Genomic DNA, 15,618 nt, shown 5'->3' on the forward strand with positions numbered 1-15,618 from the left:
TGTGGTGAAAGCCTGCAGAATTACAGACTTGTATTAGCATCATGTAATAAAATGTGACATAATCAGACATAATTGTCTCTTCCCCAAGAAAGATAAAAGAACAAGTTGATGGGTGATTGTGTTACTGTCTTGCAGTTGAACTGATGGTAATGACTACTAAAAGGTCAAAGTGGGGTCATCAAAGTAGGATGGCAGAACTACAAACTGTTCCATCCTTTCTGAATAGGAACAGTGACAGGACAAACTGTCCCATATGTAAAACCACCCACCATGCAGTAGGATTAGTCAAATCTGGCTATGGTTGTAAGTGGCTAAAGAGGAAAATTTGAGGGACTACAGAAGGAGACATATACTGGGAGGTAACCAACTAGCAATGCCCAAGAAAAATCTAAGCCAGTATTTCAGTAAGTTTGACAAACTCAGCAGCAGAAATTAATCCTGATGAGACACAGAATTAATAAAAACTGTACTTAGGAAGGAATTCTGAACCCATTTCATGTATTGTTCAAGTTAATGTTTGGCTAAGTGAGCAATTCAGATATTTACTTTCAGAATTGTCAAATCTTAAGACTGCTCCTCAATAAGTACATTTTAATTCTACAGCTGTTAACATTTTATTACCATCAGTTGCAAGTAAATTGGATGCTTCATTAATATTGTTGATGTTACCTCTGGTGTATATACCAACGCTTTCAATTTATTCTTTCTTCTCATTTTAGGGACTTCGCTAACAGAAGTATTGTTCACATTTCACCTGAAGATTCCAACCTCAAGCCCTACACTTCAATGGTATTTTTTTCCACTCATGTTTTAATATCTCTGTCTTGATTAATTATCTCTTTGTAAACTAATAGGTCTCAGTTCCTGCCCAAATAAGGGCACTTACTGTTACAGTAATTCACTGGGTATGGTGTATCTGCCCATGAAGTTTGTATAAAACTGTTCTGGAAATATGCCCAGCAGCCTTTTTCCATGATGATCTTAGACAGCCACAGCTGTATTTCTTGTACTTTCCGTATAAGTATCAACAAATGCTATTATATGTAAAACAAAGCAAGTCCAGATTTAGCTTATACACATAAGTAGCTATGCAACAACAGGACTGAATTGCTTCTTGTAAAATGGTTATCAGATTTATTGCCACTGCTTTGATCTTAAAAGACCTGATGTATCCCAACATGTAGTAAGGGCAGTGGTACTTTAACCCTTTACATACTAAACTGCTCATTAAATCATTTTCTAATTTATTTAGTTTGGCATATACTGATTGTTAGTCAAGTTAATCAAGTTAGTCAACTTGATGGTCCTGAAGCAGCAAATTGAAATTCGTAATTTCAACTCATTCACTTTAACCAATAAAAAGTATGTTGTTGTTCAGCTGATGTTTTCCCTAACATAGTACTTCTGTGAAAGTATGCTTATTAATTTTGAAGTTACCCATGGTTGTACGTTCTTTTCCTACATAAAATATGTCAGTACAAATAACACTTGGGTTCGAATATGTTAAAGACCGTTATACTAAGTTATATTAAAATGATGTCAGAAATGATGAGTGGTTTATCAACATTTTCTAAATGCAAAACATGTTACATCCTTGAACCAGGTTCAACATAATACTTTACATAGTACTCTGTCAGCGTACTATCGTATTGTTCATGATGAGTCAGATGGTGTGTTCAGTAATACAGAATGTATTTACATAATGCCAGGATTACCATTACTCAGTAACCTCTGCCATCCCCTGATCAGATAAAGTACCATAACGATTTGCTGATATTCCTTTTGAGGTGAACTATAGTCAACCACTACTTAGCAGATGTCCATCTCATTACTTCATTTTTCATTTTCTGATATAGAAAAGCATTGTTTGTGCACTCCCACTATCAGTTGCCTGATGTATCCATCTTGATCTACCACCTCCTTAAAGCAATGAGAATGTCAGAGATTCTTATTTAATCAGTTGGATAACTCATCATTCCCAGTCAACAACCTCTTTTCAATTGTCTGGTATTTTAAAAACAAATACTGTTAAAAGAATGTTTTAAAAAAATTACTCAGTTTTTGTTTGTCCTTGAGTTACTTGTCTCCGTGTCCTGGAGAGGAGTATAATGCTTAGAGAATCAAGAGGAAGCTGAGAGGCTTAACAACTTTATTTGTAAATCTTCAGTGAAACTGTGCCTGCTAATTTGGGAAATCCAGCAATTACCCTTGTCTATCACTTAATAAACTATCAGTTATTTCTCTCAACAATTGAAAAGAATCTTCAAAACGGAAGGTAAATTTAAAAACCAAAAGAACTGTGGATGCTGTAAATCAGGAGCAAAAACAGAAATTGCTGGAACAGCTCACCAGGTCTGGCAGCATCTGTGAAGAAAAATCAGAGTTAACATTTTGGGTCCAGCGACCCTTTCTCGGAACTGAGGGAACATAAATGTAGACCTGTTTCTTCCAGCAAGTGTGGAAAACATTTCCAAATAGTGATTCCTTTCAGTTTAAAGTTCACTGAATTCTGTATCCCATGTGTTAATTTCAAACTGAAACAGAATGAGTCACATTACAGAAGATTTTACATTTTATTTTCATTATGTTAAAGGTTACCCAACAGCAATGTCAATGAATGTAATATATTTTCCAGGAACACAAACAGTCGGATTAAATGTTTTTATTTATTTGAAAAATGTTGCAAAAGCCATTCTGAGGCCACAATGAAAGGGAGATTGTGTGTAACATTTATTAGAGGCATTTTTAAGAATGTGGAGCCAAGTGTCTGGATAAGCCTAATTATTTTCAGAACCATTACAGTTTTGATACATTCATTCATTTTGTATTTATTAGAGTATAGCTTTCAACTTTGGGGATGTTTAATGGACTGCATCGTAGGAGCAAGACAGCTACTGAGCAGTTTACTTTGGTTTTGTGTTAGTTGCCAGCTGCTAAATTGGCTGCATTTTAATGAAGAGAAAATTCTTATAAGGAGATAAAGTGGAATATTTTCTTTTAAGTAGTGGGACATTTGAACTGATCAAGATGTTTTTGTGCAGTGAAGATCTTTATGGTGGTGCCTTATGGGTGAGGTGCAATACTTTTAGTATATAAGTAGATGCAAGTGTAGGTCGTGGTTTATTATGTTGGTGGGGAGCTTCTGACTGGTTCTGGTTGACATGGTGAATAGCAATACATGGCAATTTATGTTAATCATCTGTTTTAATCTGAAATGCCATCATCTTTTTTTATTTGAATGGTGGTGATGCTGGGCTTTTACTTTCATTTCATCCAAGGGGTACGCTGAACATTATTTTCCTTAGAGTACCCAAGTGGTCTTTAAAATACTTGAAATGAAGTTCAGATAACCGGCTCTTGATTATTAACTGGCTCATATTAGACTTGGAGGCTTTCCTTTGTCTAGTGACACGAGGCAGACACAGACACACTTCGGTCTCTTTCCAGACCAAGTTTTTTTGGATTAGCCTATTTCCAGAGCTAAGGCTTGAGAGGTGCCACTTGATGTCAACCGTGACTGACCAGGAGATGCTTCAGTGCTTAGCGCCTGCCATAGGCATATTGGAAAGATTTTGCAGGTTGCTGATCAATCTGCTTTGGCTGCATTAGGAATGCACTTTCCATGGCTATCGTGACCTGGTGTGGGATTTGAACCCAGAGCTCCTGGCTTAGAGGAACAGACATTACTCACTGTGGCACAAGATCTTTCAACCACTTGGTAGAAGTGTAACCAACTGGATATGAAATAAAACTGGATAAAACATGACTGTAATGGTCCTGATGGAGAAAAGTCCATTGGAACTCCATGCCTTGATTAAAGAAGAGGATTGACCACTTGGTATGAAAAAGCTGTTGCAATCCATGTTTTAATTGCTGCTTTTCACGTGAAAGTGTTTGGAGAGAAAGTTTGTTGAGAAAATTGATTAACGTTGACAAATTGAGCTGTCTTAAACTCTAAACACTAGTCAAATTAGGAGTGAGTCATGGAAGCACTAAAAATTTTCAGTTCAGTGACTCACCTCTGCTGTAAATAACCAGAGTGAAGTGTTCAGATTTACCATTTAGTACAAAATATATAAATAAAACTTGTTCTTTCTTTTACTTCTGTCCATGTTACAAGTGCAAAAATATTGTTTGGTAGCCTGGCAATCATGTCAAAAGAGTAGAATTATGAAAAATTATTCCACTCTTAAGAGTCCACTTGTGCTTTATAAATAGAAATATGCTCTTCAATATGTGTGTTTGTGATTTTTGCCTGAACTCTACTTTGGGCACTTAGATTGTGGCAATTTTCATAATTTGACTGTATACTGTTCCTGAGTACCTCATTAAATTAGTCAAATAATAACCCTTGTCCTGACCTGTTCAAACACTATAGATTCCTTATGTAAATGATCATGGTTTGAGCTTTATTAAAATCCTGACAAGATAATGCATTTAAATTAGGTTTCTGTTTTTTGTTAAACAATACAAACAATAGTACCACTGTTGATTCTGTTCTTTGTATTATTTTGTAAGGAACTCTGCTTGCTTTTGCTTGTATTTCACTTCATCTGTTTATCACACATGGTCTTAGCACAACAATTCCATTGGATGTTAATATTTCCAGTGTCATTAGATTAGTGCAAGATTTCCTCACTAAGCTGTGGGGACTGGAAGAGAAAAGACAAAATTTACATGAAATAGAATAAACACACAGGTTCCACTTTAGGATCTTAAGAATGCAACAATCAGAGATAGTCGGCTTGGCTCTGTTAGAGGGAGATCCTGTCTGATTAATTTAATTGAGATTTTTGTAAAGATGACTAAGTGTATTGATGAGGATAGTGCAGTTGATGTGTTTTATGTGGACCTCAGTAAGGCCTTTGACAAGGTTCCACATGGAAGGCTGGTCCAAAATGTAAGAGTCCAAGGGATCCAAGACAAGTTGGAAAACTGGATCCAAAATTAGTTTACGAAACAATACAGAAAGGGTGATGGTTGTTTTTGTGACTGGAAGCTGTGACCAGTGGTTTGCCACAGTGATTGTTGCTGGGAACCTTGCTGTTTGTTACGTACATTAGCATTATGTACTTTGGATTTGAATGCAGAAGGTATAATTATTAAGTTTACAGATGACATAAAAATTAGTGGGTTTGTTGATCATGAGGAGGATGGTCTCAGGCTACAGACTGATATTGATCAGGTGGTAAATTGGGCAGAACATTGGCAGATGGAATTTAATTCACATTAATTTGGGGTGATGCATTTTACTGAGGAACAAAGGGATCTTGTGTACAAGTTCATAGATCCCTGATTGTGTCAGCACAGGTAGACAAGGTGGTGAAGATGGGAAAAGGGATGCTTGCCTTCATTAGCTAGGGCATGGATTATAGGAATAAGAAAGTCTTGTAATGATTTTATAAAACATTGGCCAGGCCAGAGATGGCAAACTGTGAGCAGTTCTGGTCACAACACTATTGGAAAGACTTAATTGCCCTGGAGAGAGTGCAGAGGAGATTCATCAGGATGTTGCCTGTGATGAAAAATCTCAGTTATGAGGAGAGACAGGATAGGTTAGTTTTCCTTGGAATAGAGGAGGCTGAGGGGAGATCTGATTGAAGTATACAAAATTATGAGAGGCATAGGCAGGGTAAATCGTGAGAATTCCTTCCCCATGGAGACATATCTAAGATGAGAAGGCATAGGTTTAAAGTGAGGAGCAAGTGATTTAGAAGAGATCTGAGAGATTTTTTTCATCCAGAGGGTGGTAGGTATATGGAATGTGCTGGCAGACAGGGTGGTGGAGGCAAATACTCTCAACATTTAAGAAGCATTTGAATATGTAATTAAAATACCAGGGCATAGTGGGCTATGGACCATGTGCAGGTAAATCGGATTAGTGTAGTTTGGTGTTTGTTGGTCAGCATAGACATGGTGGGCTGAAAGGCCTGTTTTTATGCTGTATGATTCTCTAAAATCATTTAGATGTTTTGAGGTGACAGCAGCTCAGTGAATGTGAGAGATCTGTCTCCCATGATCATTTCAATTCATCTTAATTGAATGTTATAATTTGTAAAATCGTTATGACATGTGCCTATTATTATAGTTTAACCTTAATTCTGAACTATCTTTACTTCTTTAAAAATCCCATACAGTTAAGAATTATGCCCTAGAAAGCTCTAGATAAACATATTGCTGTACTCCCTGTTTGATCTTGCTTAATGCAAAAAAAACTGCTTAGTTAAACAGGATGGTACATTATTTACTTGATGCTACAATTACACTACCAAAGTATATAACCTCAATTTTGTGTCAGTTCATTTTTGATATTTTCATTATTGAGCGTCCAATCTGCAAAATCTGGCATTGGGTTATTGTAAGGGACATACACTACTATTGAAGACACAGGTTTACATTTAGCTTTTCTCTCCCGTTCAAAATAATTTGGTTGATGGATTCAGTGGAGAATGTGGAGTAAGTCAGGACTATCCTGCTTCCTCTGGTGCTTGAACAATTATCAAATTTTGGGAGACAATAGAATCCTTGTTATTAAGGTTCTACTGCCAACCTTTTAATCATTGTTGCATTAGCCGTGTTGTTCAAGTAAGAAGTCATACGATACCAGGTTATAGTCCAACAGGTTTATTTGGAACCACACAAGCTTCTGGAGTGCAGACCTGACAAAGGTGCACTTGACGAAGGGGCTGTGCTCTGAAAGCTTGTGTAATTTCAAATAAACCTGTTGGACGATAACCTGGTGTCATGTGACTTCTGACTTTGTCCACCCAAGTCCAACGCCGGCATCTCCACATCGTGGCTTGTTCAAGAAAATTCCACTAAATATACATTCTTGCTCTCTTTGTCTATTAGATCTATAACAGCAATAATCAATTTTTTTTTTCTCACAATTTCTAGCTTCCTCTGAAAATTTGTTACCAACTCTAAGCAGATAATTAAATCTGCTAAAATCAATCTGGAATAAAAGTTAACATCACACTGGTGACCTGAAAAGTTGCTGTAAAATTTCAGTTGTTTCACCAGTGTTCTGTAAGGAATGAGACCTGCTGCATCTATATGCAATTCTAGACCCATAGAAATGACCATTCAGTTGCATTCACAAAGGCAGCTCAGTAATGCTTGTTCAAGGGCAGTTCAGAACGGGCATAAATGCAGGATTTGTCAGGGCTGCCCACATTAAGTACCATCAAATTTTGAACCTTGATATGTGGATTCGGTCCACAATTTTTCACTTGGTGAAGTAGCTGAGTATCAAATTCAGCCTGCAGAACTAGGTAGTTCTCCATTAGGTGCCAGTTTTATCTGACGTGAGCCAGATAGTTGAAATTTAAAAGCATAGTTTTCCAATTTATTATTAATCTAGACTGTCAGTTCCAAATGTCCTAGAAATTCTATTTTTAAATTTCCACAGAATCATGTGATCACGCATTTAAACCTAGAAGTGTGCAAGTCAGCATTTATCTTAAATTTCATGTTATGTCGTTATCTTTCAAGATTGGATTTTAATTCTATTACTTTGTTATATCAATCAAAGATTTATGGGAATTAGGGATAGGCAATAATGCTAGACAAAGCAGCCTGCTTGGATGGCATCCTATTTACAGACATCAACATTCACTCCCTTGCACCACTGATATAGCCGTGTGGCAGTGTGTACAAGATGCATTGCTGCAGCTCACCAAGGCTCCTTTGACTGCTGGTTCCAAACTCTCAATCTTTACCAACTAGAAGGGCAAGTGCAGCAGGTGCATGGGAATAGAATAGAATAGAATAGCCTTTAATGTCACATATACTCAGTGAGTGTAGTGAAAAGTTTATACGTCACCAATTACAGCGCTGACTTGGACACAAAAGTACGTGGGCACAGCCTCTTTTAGTTACAAGATTTTAGACAATACAGAAACAAAGTGTCCAGCGTTACAGATAAGAGTTCAGTACAGCAGACCACGCTGGCACTTGGCTTCCAGTCTACACCGGGCCCTGGGTCCACACCGCGCTGCTGACACGCCATGCCGAGAGGCTGCTGTGCCAGGCCGGGAGGGCATCACGTTATGCTGGGAGGTTGCCACTCTGTCGCCTGGCGGCTGCTGCGCCAGGCCGGGGTCGTGGCCAGAGGCCGGGAATTGTCACTCATCGGAGGCTGGGGATTGTCGCTTCTTGCCGGAGGTCGCCAGAGGCTGGGAGTAAATAAAGGAGAAGAGAAAGAAGAAGAAAAGCCCAAGGAGGAAGATAAAGAGAAGAGAAATAAAAGAAGCAGAAGAGTGGGTGGAGCGGGCAAGCTCTGGCTGGAACTCCTTGCTCTGCAGCCATCCTGCAACAGGTTCTCCTCCAAGCCACACACCGTTCTGACTTGGAACCATATCACCATTCCTTCACTGTCACCAGATCAAAATCCTGGAACTCCCTCCATAACAGCATTATGGATCTACCTTGACCCTAACAACTGCAGTGGTTCAAGAAGACAGTTTACCATCACCTTTCAAAGGCTGTTAGGGATAGAATATAACTGCTGGCCTAATCCACAATGCCCATGTATCATTCATTAATAAAAAATATTTAATTTTTGTTATTAAAAATTTTTCAGTTATTTCACACCATATGTCATGTAACAAATGCAACTGTGATGACTGATGGATTTCGATGCTTGTGTGTACTGTCTCAGTATTGATTCTTGTGCCAATTTTTCCCTCTTCTGGCACATGACCTCGAGGTTGGAATGCTCAATGATGCAGAGGATTATGAATCCAGAAACAATCTCAACACTGTGCATTAGTGCACAGCATGTTGCGTTAGAATACCATCCCTTAAACTATATTTTCTATGAAATTGAAATTGTACTCACAATCTGGAAAATCTGTACTTTTTTTTTTACCAAGTGCGAAAGACCCAACTACTTCAGAAACCAATCTAAAGTATGTGTTCTATTTTATTTAACATTAATAAAAAAAAATTAACCAACAGATGAAGCTAGGAGTTTTATGTTTATACTGTTTCATAGCAACAGACAGGTTATTCTCCACAAACGGAACATTGCCCATAAGACTGATATCAAACAGTATGTTCCTTCGGCTGTTCACAACAAGCAAGATTACTGACCATACTCAATCAGTCTGGATTATAAAATTCCAAATGTATTGTCTAATATTAGATATGATTTGAAAATTGGACAACACTTACTGAATACTTGGAGATGGTAAGGACTGCAGATGCTGGAAGCTCGAGTCAATAAATGTGGAGAAGCACAGCAGGTCAGACAGCATCAAAGGAGCAGGGAAGGCAACATTTTGGGTTGAACCCTTCGTTGGGAGAGGGGAGCCCAGAAATAAATAGAGGGAGGGTGTGGGGTTGGAGCGAGGGTAGATGGGATGGAGATGGGTGGATTCAGGTGGGCGGTTATTGTGGTTGGTCAATGGGAAGGGTGGAGCGGATAGGTGAGTTGGAAGGTGGACAGGTTGGGGGGGGAGCGGAGAGATTTTGAAGCTGTTGAAGTCAATATTCAGGCTTTTGGGCTGCCGGCTCCCAAGGTGAAAATGTCAGGTGTTGCTCGTCCAGTTTACGTTTGGCCTCACTTTGACAGTGGAGGAGGCCAAGGACAGATAGTGTCACCAGGGGAGTAGGAGGGGGAGTTAAAGTGGATGCAACTCGAAGGTTGGGTTAGTTGGTGCGAGCAAAAGTGCTATCCCATACTCTCAATTCCTCCACCGCATCTGCTCCCAGGATGTGCTCTACTCTAGGACTTCCCAGATATCCTTCTACTTTAGGGACTGTAGTTTCCCCTCCTCTATTATTAAGGATGTCCTCAACCGCATCTCCCCCCATTTCCTGTGCTTCTGCCCTGAAACCCTCTCTCCCCCAACAACAATAAGGATAAAGACCCCTTGGTCCTCACATACCACCCACCAACCTCCGAATACAACGCCTCATTCTCCAACATTTCCGCCACCTACAAGCAGACCCCACCACCAAAAGAGATTCCCTTCATTACGTGACTCCCTTGTCAGCTCCACACTCCCCACCAACCCCTCCAGCACACCCGTTACCTTTCCGTGCAACTGCAGGAGGTGCTACACCTGCCCCTACACCTCCCCTCTCACCTCCATCCGAGGCTCCAAACAATCCTTCCAAATCCAGCAGAGATTCATCTGCACTTCTTCTAACCTCATCTACTATATCAGTTGCTCCCGATGTGGTCTCCTCTATATGCAGATTCAGGGACCGTTTTGAGAAGCACCAGTGCTCCTCACGCACCAACCAACTCGACCTTCCAGTTGCCATCCACTTTAACTCCCCATCCCACTCCTCTGGTGACACTGTCTGTCCTTGGCCTCCCATTGTCAGAGTGAGGCCAAACATGAACTGGAGGAACTACACCTGATATTTCACCTTGGGAGCTTACAGCCCAATGGCCTGAATATTGACTTCACCAGCTTCAAAATCTCTCCGCCCCCAACCTGTCCACCTTCCGACTCACCTGTCTGTTCCACCCTTCCCACTGACCAACCACAATAACCCCCTACCTGCATCCACCTATCTCCATCCCACCCACCCTAACTCCAGCCCCACCCCTCCCTCTATTTATACCTCAGCTCACCAGTCCTGATGAAGGGTTTCGACTTGAAACGTTGACTTCCCTGCTCCTCGAATGCTGTCTGACCTGCTGTAGTTTTCCAGGTCCACATTTATTGACACTTAGTGAATACTCCTGTGTATCCTAAAAATTACACTAACAACCAATTTAAAATTTTCAGTCAGAATGGCATTGTGGCTCATTTCTGCTGGGTGCTGCATATAGACAGAGCTGTGTCCTCTCCACTCAGAAAGAGCATACGCACGCTTTATGCCTTTTTCAGTGGAAGCAGAAGCGTGCAGGACAACCATTCCCTAGTGCATACACCTCAACTAATCAGGTTTAACTTGCCTTTCTTGAATTTGAACAAAAGCTTTGGGGGCTACCTGTTCCCTAGTGCATCTCAATGGCTGCACCTCAACCAAAATTCATTCACGAATCAAACAACATCTTTTCTCTGATGTAGTATAAATAGTTCTTTCCTTTGAAATTTGATATTCTTACATCTTTCCTGAAGTGTGCAAGCTGAAACATTTTGACATCATGTCTCTTTTTTAGGCAACACTCAAATTCTGCACTATCCATTTGAATGGACCTCTTTAATGTTAATGTTGATCTCTCTCTACAATTTCTCAGCTGCTGTAACACTGCATCCTGCACTCCGTTCTGTTAACCCTGATGCACTTGTATAATACGATCTGTCTGTAAAGCACATGAGACAACACTTTTCACTTTACCTTGGTACGTCACATCAATAAATCAAATCAAATCAAATCAATTGACTTAATATGTTATTAATATAATGTGCATTGTTTTCCAGTTAGCCGTTCTTAAATTTAAAAATGATGATGCTCAGCAATACGAAGATAATTCTGCCTAATTTCCAGATTGGCAGCCATTTAACCTTTAAACCAGAGATGTTATCAGATGCAGATTTGTCCCTACTTCATCAGAAAGCATCCTTGTTGGCTCAGGTGATCTGCTTTCAGACACGCCACATCTGAATCTGCAGTTTTCATAATGAGCTTATATTTTCTTTGACATCTTCATTTAGGTACACAAACCATTGCTAATTTTCAACTTTTGTTGCACTTGACCTACCAGTATTAGAGTTTAAAGCAAAACTCTCCATCCTTATTGAACTTGTTTTGTCCTTTGTTTATCCCTCTTCTTTTTACTACCATTCAGACGCTAACTTTTAGCGGTTAGTAGTCCATTTTCCTTTGAGTCACAGAGGTGTACAGCACAGAAGAAGTTCCTTTGACTCATCAAGTCTGTGTCAGACAAAAACAAGCACCTAGTTATTCTAATCTCATTTTCCAGCACTTGGCCTATGGTCTTGTATGCTTTGGAATTGCAAGTCCACACCTAAATACTTAAATATTATGGGGGTTTCTGCCTTATCGTCCTTGCAGGCAGTGACTGCCAGATTTTCTAATAACCTCTGGATGAAAAAATCCTTTCCTCACAGCTGTAAACTTCCTGGCCCTTACCTTAAACTTGCGCCCCTGATGATCGATCCCTCCACTCAGGGAAATTATTCATTTCTATCTATTCTGTCTATGCCACTCATCATTTTATACATCTCAATCATGTCCAGCTCAGTCTCCTGTGCTCCAAGGAAAACAACCCGAGTGTATCCAATCTATTGATGACTAGAACTCTCCAGCCCAGGCAACATCCTGGTAAATCTCCTCAAAACCGTCTCCAGTGCAATCAATCCATCCCAAAATATAGATTCCAGAACAGCACAAAATACTGTAGCAGTGGCCTAAGCAACTTTTTATACAGTTCCAGCATAACCTCCCTGCTCTTAAATTCGGTGCCTTGGCTAGTAAGACCAAATCTCTCATATGCCTTCTTAACCACTCCATCTACCTGCCCCACTACCCAGCGGAAATGGAAACATCAAGGTCCCTTTGATTCTATGAGCTTCTCAGAGCCCTACCATTCATCATGTATTCCCTTGCCTTGTTTGTCCTGCACAAGTGCATCACCTCACACTGATTCAGATTGAATTTCATTTGCCACTGATTAGCCCATCTGGCCAACCCTCTATATCCTCTGATAATCTAAGGCTATGCTCCTCAGTATTTACCACCCCACAAATTTTCATGTGATCTAGAACTTATTGATCAACCCTCCTACATTCAACTTTAAATCATTCTATATAGACTACAAAACAGCAAGGACTCCCAACACTGATTACTGCAGAACTCCAGTGGATACGGGCTTCCAGTAACAAAAACACCCCTCAACCATCACTCTCTGTTACTTGCCACTCAACCAATTCTGGATCCAATTAGCCAATTATTGGAATGCATGGGTCATTACCTTCACTATCAGTTTGTCATGCCAGACCTTATCAAAAGCCTTGCTGAAGTTCAAGTCGACAATGTCAATTGCTTTGCTGTCATTGACACATCTGGATACCGCTTTAAAAAATTCGAACTAGTTGATCAGATATGACCTCTCCTTAATAAAACGATGCTGACTGTTCTCAATTACTCTCTGCCTATTATTTATTTGACAATTTTCAAGATTTGCAAGATCCTTAGGAAGAGAATTATTTTTGATTTGAATTGTGTTTTCTGAAATTCGTGAATCGTTGAGTAATTGGTTCTCTCCATTTGGACATGTAAGCTGAATACTTTTATCGAATTACAGATTTATAGTTTAGCACAAGCATCACTTTCCATCATTCCCACACTAGAGGAGAAACCAGTGGTTTAATATTTCTTAAAATATTCTGGAGCAGATAGCACTTGAACCCATACCTTAGAGCCTCAAAAGCCAGTGGTTGATACTTTCAGCCAACATCTCTGTGGCAGGTACAATTTGTACAAAGCCCAATGAGTATCATCTACTTTCAATAAACCCTGGAGTTGTTCTGGTTGACCCTTGAAGAGATGTGCATTTCTAACACTGACAGATTGCACAACCTTATGCCAATGCTTTAATTGGACTTTGATTACCAATAGATCACACGTATATAATATCAGTACTTTTGTCAAATTTGATGAGCCATATGCTTTAAAACTTAATTATATTAATTTAATTTTTGTAATTCCACAGCATATTAATTTCTCTGATTAAAATCCTAATGTATATCTATGACGTGAATGTTACACTGTCTTTTTAAAATAATTGGCTAATATATTGACTACCAAAGTTCAGCACTGCAGTGTTGAATTCATTAATTTCAGCTCCATGATGACTTCAGTTATTTGAATGAAAGACAGAATTACAGGATCATGTATGTCTGGCAATGTAGACTCTTACTAAATTATATTTACATTAGCAGCAATATGCAGTTTATATTTTACATTTGATTGCATTGGTTGCATTTATTATTTGATTTTATTTTATGAAGATAATGTGGTGCTATATAATTCCTACACATCCCTCTGCTCCTCCGATCACTCAACCAAGATGCAAGGTAAATGACCTGTTTCCATGTGCTGTCATTCTATTTTGGATGTTAGAGAGAGATGCAAAGCAGTTAGGCTGAGATACTCTGCAGCTTTCTACCCCTCAATGCATAATGGTTTCTCTCCTGGATAACAAATGCGTGGAAACTCATAGCAATGTAATATTTCTCTTAAAATGCTCAGGCAAATGTCACATATAATTTTCTTATTAGAAGAGTTCAAAGCACTCTGAAGTATAAGAAAAACATTACTTTTTTGGAAAAGATTTTGTGTTTCTCTTTCTCTTTAGAGAATGTTGTCAGTACCAGTTGTATCTCCTGTTTCTATTTATGTACTTGTTTGCGAAAACTGAAATCCAGATGCGGTCAATGCACCACTGCAGCTTTTCTGCTGCACAGATTTATGATAAACATTTAAGTTAAGCTTCAATGAAAGGGGTTGCTCCAGGAATTGAATCTGCACTCTGTATGAATTCCAAACATGCTGTTTGTACAATCTGTGTTAATTATAAAACCTGCAATGACAATTGGATTCCCACTGGAATTGCTCACATAGGTCAGAAATCCACTATTCGAATGACAGGAGTATGACACCAGCATGTGCATAGTGCATTATGATCCTGCTAATGTAGAGTCGTGCTTGACGCTGCCTGTATCGAGACTGCAAAATTTAACTTGGATCTCAAAAGTGCCTAGTTCTAGCAATTAGAGATTGTATTTATTTTTGTAATGTTGCTGATTCCAATAGGAACTTCGGGGCTGAAATTTCCCAACCACTGAATGGTGTAGGCAGTAGTGAGTCAGTTGGAAAAACATAGAGAGTTCAGAAAAATTAGATTGCTGACTTTTGAAAAGAAGTCCAATTCTGCAGCCAAGTTTTGAATGGCGAGACAAGAATCTTGCTAGTGTGCTATTAGAGGCATACATTTGCATTTCATTAGGATCTAATATTCCTTCATGACATGCAGTTTCCAGTTCTCCCAAGGGCCAGACAGAAACTAGGTAGTGACAATTATTGACATGAAAGTCAGAGCAGGTACCGGCAGATCCTGCTTGCTGCTTTCTCCTCTGGGCCTTTTATCTCGGTCAGAGGTCCCCAACATCCCAAGTAATGCTCTACAGATAGTGACCTCCTTCATAGAACTCCTACAGTATGGAACTAGGCCATTCAGCCCATCGGGTTCATAGCCACTCTCCGAAGAGCATCACACCCAAACTCATCCCCCTACCCTATCCCTATAACCCTGCATTTCCCAGGGATAATCCACCTAGCCTGCACATCCCTGGACACTATGGGCAATTTAGCATGGTCAATCCACCTAGCCTGCACATCTTTGGACTGTGGGAGAAAACCCACACAGACATGGGGAAAATGTGCAAACTCCCCGCAGACAGTCGCTCAAGGGTGGAATCGAACCCGGGACCCTGGCACTGTGAGGCACTGATGCTAACTACTGAGCCACTGTGCCACCTCAATGCACTAGCAGCCCACTGCTTTAACCTCTGAGCCATCTCATCTCTTGTGCCCCTGTCCACAGATGTTAGCATTGAGCACTCACCAGCTTCACCACATCATCATTGCGCATGTATTACTCACTTTGAATGCGATTCACTACTTCAA

The 15,618-nt window shown here is 39.7% G+C and overlaps 1 protein-coding gene across 1 annotated transcript in view; it reads left to right on the forward strand.

Annotated features, from left to right (window-relative positions):
* Positions 1-717: 717 nt before the first annotated feature.
* atp2b2 (ATPase plasma membrane Ca2+ transporting 2) overlaps positions 718-15,618 on the forward strand; it is a 627,627-nt gene continuing 612,726 nt past the window's right edge. Inside the window, exon 1 of the mRNA XM_048606377.1 lies at positions 718-789. The gene's annotated coding sequence lies outside the window, so the exon portion shown is untranslated. The remainder of the gene's footprint in view (positions 790-15,618) is intronic.

The sequence above is a fragment of the Rhincodon typus genome, chromosome 16 (genome assembly GCF_021869965.1).
Source record: "Rhincodon typus isolate 14 chromosome 16, sRhiTyp1.1, whole genome shotgun sequence".
In the NCBI taxonomy this organism is placed as follows: domain Eukaryota; kingdom Metazoa; phylum Chordata; class Chondrichthyes; order Orectolobiformes; family Rhincodontidae; genus Rhincodon; species Rhincodon typus.